This window comes from Fukomys damarensis, unplaced genomic scaffold (genome assembly GCF_012274545.1).
Source record: "Fukomys damarensis isolate Sample0158 unplaced genomic scaffold, DMR_v1.0_HiC HiC_scaffold_36, whole genome shotgun sequence".
Lineage (NCBI taxonomy): Eukaryota > Metazoa > Chordata > Mammalia > Rodentia > Bathyergidae > Fukomys > Fukomys damarensis.
Window position 1 is genome coordinate 26941805 of NW_022900948.1, and position 5949 is coordinate 26947753.

The following is a 5949-nucleotide window of genomic DNA, read 5'->3' on the forward strand; positions in this document are numbered from 1 at the left end:
TTTTTTTGAGACTGAGTCGTGCTATATAATTCAGGCTGGCCTCAAACTCATGGCAATCCTCCTGCTTCTGTCTCCTGAGTGCTGGGATTACAGGCATGCGCCACTATGCTCAGCTCTCTGTAAGGCATCTTATCTCCAAAACGAGATTCTGCAGTTCTTCATGTTAGGACTTCAGCACTGAACTCGTGGGGAGGACTCAGTCAACCTGTATCAGTGCACACATGTATGTGTGTGTGTGTCTGTGTTTAGTGAACTGTGCATCATCTCTGGGGTTCCAGCCCATGTGCTTTCCTACTCCTTGGAAAATAGCACTTTCAGACCACACATAGTTTCTCTTCTTGTGCGTCAGGTAGATTTAAAGGAATTTTATTTATTTTCCACACAAATCTCATAGGAATGGTCTGATGGGTGTGATTTTATAGGGGACCCCAGGTACCACCCTGGCCTCTTTGGTGGAGAGCACCTCAGAATGACCTGACAGTTCTTCTCTGACTATTTATTTATTTTTGAGATGAGTTCTCGCTATGCTGTCCAAGCTGCCCCCAAACTCCTGGGCCCAACTGATCCGCACTTGCAAGGAACAGAGACTGCAGAGCATGCCACTGTGCCCGGCACAGATTCCCATTCCTAAGCAAGCAGTGTCATCCCTGGGTATGTGATTTCCCCACCTCGTTTTACTTTGCACTGCCAAGTGGCTCCTTGAAATGCCTTTGGCTGTACAGCAGAACATTCCAGTTCTTTCCAAGGGCCTCATTAAGTCCGGTTCCCCAAAGTGCTCCCTTTTGCCTTGGGACCCCTCGGCCAGTCATTGAGAAGGCCCAAGATTTCTAAATAAATTTCAACATGTGGGAATACAGTCATTTAGACGAAAATATTTGCAGAGTGGACTTTTAGCTTCCTTTTTGAAAGCAACCCCTGTGGGCTCCATCAACTCTGGTCATTCCTTCTTTGACCCATGTGTTTGGAGAGTCCCAGAGGTGCTGCTGGCCAAACTGGCAAGCCACCGGGGACCCTGCTGCCACCCTTATTTATGTCACTTCACCAGAACAAATGGCTCTCAGCTGACCCCAGAACAGCTGCTGCGGCAGGAACATGCATAGGTAGTATTTGTGGTTTTTTCTGCATTCAGTTTATTGTAAATCTCAGTTCTCTTTGTCTCCTCCAAAATCGTAGGAGTTAAACGAGTACGACTTTGTGGTGTTGAATTGTCTAGGAATTCAATTAGAGTCCTCATCTCTGATTTCAGATTCATCTGTCTGTTTCAGCATGAGCTGCCACGTAGTCATTTAAAATATGTTGTACAGAAACCATTCAATAAAATTTTAAAAAATGCTCATGAAATAATGTGGAGTAAAAAAGAGAGTTGGTTACCAAGTTGTTAGTATTACCAAGTAATACTGTCCATATTAAATGTATATTTCGAGAAAGTAGACAGTGGGACACAGTGTGAACTGTTTTTTCTCCCCTGACTGAAGATGTAAAAGCTGTCCCGAAAATTTTATTTAATTGGAGGTTTCTCTAGGATTTTTCAGGTTTTTGTTTTTTGTTTTTTTTGTAGACTCAAATAGGACTGGGATATCCATTCTCTGCTTTCCCCAGGACTGTTTTCTGAATCTCCAGAAAGCAGACTCCTATCTACATTTTTAGCTGCACTTTCTGGCTAGGCCCCTGAGGCTGACAGAAACAGGCCAGAGCAGCCCTGTGACAAGAGAAGCCCACTGCTTTTCAGGCCTGGAAGCCAGGGAGGAGCCAGGCTTCTCTGAATTGGGTTAAAGTCCTTCTTGGTGGGAATGACCTTTTAGGGAGCAGAGGGCGGGCCGGGTGACATCACAGTCTTCAGTCTAGCAGCTCGAAAGGAATTTGTCCAGCAGGAGCCAGAGTGTGTGCTGGAACCTGTCTAGGAAAAGAGGCAGCTCTGACTGAGGACGTGTGAGGAGCGCTGGTCTTTGGCCTCGGGCAGGGTAAGCCTTGTCTGATGACCATCTTATTGTCTTTTTTCTTATTAGTCTAAACAGTCTTTATGGAGGAGGGATTGAGAATCTGGGGTAATGCTGTGCTGTGGAGCCTTTTTTATGAGTGAGGACAGCTAGGCTTGGACTGGTGACTTGCTTGTCTCCCCCTCCTCTTTCTCCTGCAAATCTTCTAAAATGCCCAGCTTTCATGCTAAGGACAGAGGAGCCTCCTCATCACACGTTCAGTACAAAGCTACACAAATCACCTGTGGCACGAAATGAGGGTGTGTGTGTGTGTGTGTGTGTGTGTGAGAGAGAGAGAGAGAGAGAGAGAGAGAGAGAGACAGGGTCAGGGTATTTTCGTGCCCCTTTCCAGAACACAAATGTCTTACCAAGGGAACTAGGGACTCTGGCAACTAGTTTTCTGTGTTTTCTGCTTGTCATCTTGCATCTGTTCGGGACACTCACTGCTGATGTGTACAGGTAGCCTGACATTTGGGGCTCTCCACATCCACAGGGAGACGTGGCACCTTTGGGAACTGTGAGTTGCCCGTGCCTCGCAGGTGAAGGAGAAACACATCAGCTCTGTTCACACCGCAGCATCCTCTGCGCACCGAGGGTTCACTTGGCACACATCGGGCAGTGTATTCTCTTTGCTCTGGGTTCTGCCACAACATTGTGAATTCCCTTGGGTCTGCAGTGGTCCCCAGCTTTTGTCCCTGCCATCCTGGTTGGTCAGACACAAATCAAATATCCTGAACTTTTGAAAACCAAGAGGGATTGCAGCTAAGTTATAAAGAACCAAAGCAGGGCTTGTGTTTGCTTTCAGCCGAACTGGTCCCACTAGAAAATTCAGGCTGCAGGAACCAGAGACCTCTTTGTGGCCTCTTGCTCCAGAGGTGGGTACTTTGCTGCAAAGGTTTCAGTGAAGAGGACCACTGGCCACTCCATAATAAAGCCCCAAGCATCTTACACTGGGAAAACACAGAACTTGCCTCTCTCCTCATTCAGGGGGACCCAGGGAGCCCCCAGCAATCCTCTATAATGGCTGTAGCTCTGGATCTCTAAGGGATGGAAAGAAACAACCCTCTCCCCAGTTGCTGCAGGAAAGGCTACAGTTTCCTTCCTTTCCTCCCCTCCCTCCCTCTCACCCCACCACTTATACCTTCTCCAGCTTTTTTTCCCCACAAAAAGCCCAAGCTGTAAATGTGTTGATCAGATAGCTCCTTAACATTTTCCAGATGTGTGGCCTGACGTTTATGATGGTGGCTTTTCAGCAGGCTGTAGTGTTGGAGAGACGCTGCTACCTTCAAAGTTGACCCGTTTCCTTCATGGGAACCTGAGTTTTGTCTCTCGGGGTTCGCACATCCTTGAGCGGTATCTGGGGTACAAGCCAGGGAGAAGAGCGTACCAAACCCCACAGGTGCTCTCAGAAAAAAGGCTGGGATTAGCCACCAAAAGAGTGGAGTGTTTCTTCTTTTTTTAAAGATACCTCCAGCAGTCAATTTAGCAGTAATGGCTTCATGGCAGGAGGTCAGTGGGGGCGGGTGACTGAGTTGTCAGTGTTAAAACTTTTCAGGAGGCACAGCATTGACCCTGGCTTCTTGGTCTAAATTTAGCCTGCAACTGCCCCAGGAAGCTTGGGGTCTGAAGTCTGGAGGGCTGCCTCCCTTCAGGGAGGAGGGGTCTCCGGCCTCCTTCTGGGAGTGGCTTGGGGCCTGCTTTCCCACAGTCAGCATGGGCCCTTGGTCCAGGGGCCGGAAGCAGCTCTGCTGGAGGTGGAAGGGGAAGGACTGCCTGGGTCTGGAATGCAGCCCAGAGCATCACCCAGCCTTCTGCTTTCTCCTAAGAGTAGACCCTAACACCGGAAGCCAGCCTCTGAGCTGCGAGCTCCTTGCTGGAGAGTAGGGAATCACCTCTCATGCCTCTGGGGAACCACAGGAGCCCAGCTGTAGGGCATGGCATTCTGCATGGTTCTAGGGTAGGCTGTATGTTCCAGGGTTGCAGGAAAGTGTTTGACCTCTTGGACTTCTGCGTTCCCTTCCCATACTCCCGGTTTTCTCAGACCCCCTGCCTGTCATGCCACTTGTTTCCTCCAAGGTCAGTGAGGTCCATCCAGCTGATGTTGATTTCCAGGCATGAGCACCAGCCAGCTTGCGTGCCTCCCTCCTATGAACCTTTGTGATGGAGATATCTGGGTTCAGAAAGCTATGAGTCCAGGAAGAATTGTCCTAGAGGCATCCATGCATAGCCCATGGAAATAGTTCTTTGCTATATACTGATGGTGCACTGTGTACTATAAGCAGATCTTATGAAAGAGAAGGAGGGTAAAAAAGGGAACTGGGGAGGTTCTTTGATTTCCCAGCTATGAGAAAGCTTTATTTTATAGCCTTGCCTCTGTTCCTAGGCCAAGAGTGAGTGTATGCTTTTTTGATGGAACTTAAAAATAACTGGATCTTAAAAAAATAACTCGATTAAAGGATCAGGTCACTTATTATCTAGGGAAGAGCATTTCTAAATTAAATATCATGGCCTTTGTATGAAGTGATCAGGGTTATTCAGATCCAAGAAAGCTGGCTGTGCAGCAGGCGCCTGATGTTTGAGTGATTTGGGTCACACTGTGCATTTAGGCCAGGAGCCCTGGAGGTTGTAATAGGTCATTGATGCTGTCAAGAGGTCACAGCTTGTGGGTGGTGGCCAGGGAGGAAGCTGGGACCAGCTCAGAAATGGAGAGGAGCTTCAACATGTTGCTTGTCCTTGTAGAGAAGGACATTCTTCTGGTGTCTGCCTGGGCCCAGACAGACTTAGCAGGGAAAATTCTTTCTGGTTTTTTGTTTGTTTGTTTTTTGCGAGGCAGGCACTGGAACCACTGAGCTAAAACCCTGGCCAGAAAGTTCTTTCTGGTATGGATGTGCTGGGGTTGCCCCCCTGCACAACAGGAGTCAGGGCCTTGATGTGTTTTCTGTGCAGACTAATCAGGTGTCTGGCATCTTACCTGTGATGTAAGATTGGCTCTGGTTCTGTGTTGTTGGAGAGTCCCAGCCCTTTCTCATGGTAGTATTTTATCTCTCTGGGAAGTTGTCAGAGGAAGCAGACAGCCCACCTCTGAGGTAGCCCAGAGGCTGAAATGCCCAGCCACAAAGAAGGCCTGGTAGGTACAGCAAAAGTAAGAAGCCGAAACTAAATTTCCACGGAGTCTGTCTCTCGTCATTGGCATTTAAAGCCAAATTCTGTCTCAAGTCACCCATAGAGATCAAGAGCACAAAGATCCACCAGACAGCCAGATGCTCTCTCCATCTATTCATGATTCTTCACGTTCCAGGCCATTTTGGAAGCCTTCTCTCACTGCGAAGAGCTTTTGATATATTGGGATAGAATGAAGAGCTGGACTTCAAATACTAGCTGTGCCACTTTCTGGCCAGGTGTGATCTTACAGAAGTCTCTCTGTTGTTCTGAGGTTTCAGCTCTCCAATAAAGTCTTGCCTTTCCCTCTTCACAGAAGGGTGCTGGTTTTTGTGTCAGCGGAGAATATGTCTGTGCATGTGCGGTAAATGATAAACTACTGGATCCATATCAGCCATTTAACAGGGATGTGACACTCAGGGTATGGCCACAGGGTAGATTGCAGTGCTCCCTCTCTTCGTGCAGACAAGTATGTGGCCAGCCGAATATTGGGCATGGGCAGGTTTTGTCCCATACAATGTGCGACACCACCTCCCCTTCCCATGTGACAGGAGCCCCAGGTCTGGGTGACTCTTGATGGGCCATTTCTATCGCATCTTCAGGAGATTGGACCTGTAAGGACATTTTATAAAATTACTCTGTTTACTTCTGCAGAAAATGCATCATGCCAGTTGTGTTTCGGTTGAACTCAAATTAATATTTAAGAGTCTGGGAGGGGAGACCAGGGAGGTAAGTGGTACTTTAGGTTCTTTCCTGAGGCCTTTTCATTGGATCTCTTCATGTTGCCTTTTTTTTTTTTTTTTTTTTTTTTTAA

General features: G+C 47.8%; 1 protein-coding gene across 8 annotated transcripts in view; it reads left to right on the top strand.

Annotated features, from left to right (window-relative positions):
- Palm2akap2 (PALM2 and AKAP2 fusion) overlaps positions 1-5949 on the top strand; it is a 561169-nt gene that overhangs the window by 518385 nt on the left and 36835 nt on the right. Inside the window, exon 1 of one of the 8 annotated variants that reach the window (XM_010639303.3) lies at positions 1888-1961. The exons of the other annotated variants lie outside the window; for them this stretch is intronic. The gene's annotated coding sequence lies outside the window, so the exon portion shown is untranslated. Of the gene's footprint in view, positions 1-1887; positions 1962-5949 lie in introns of those variants that run through there. 8 annotated transcript variants of the gene reach the window in all.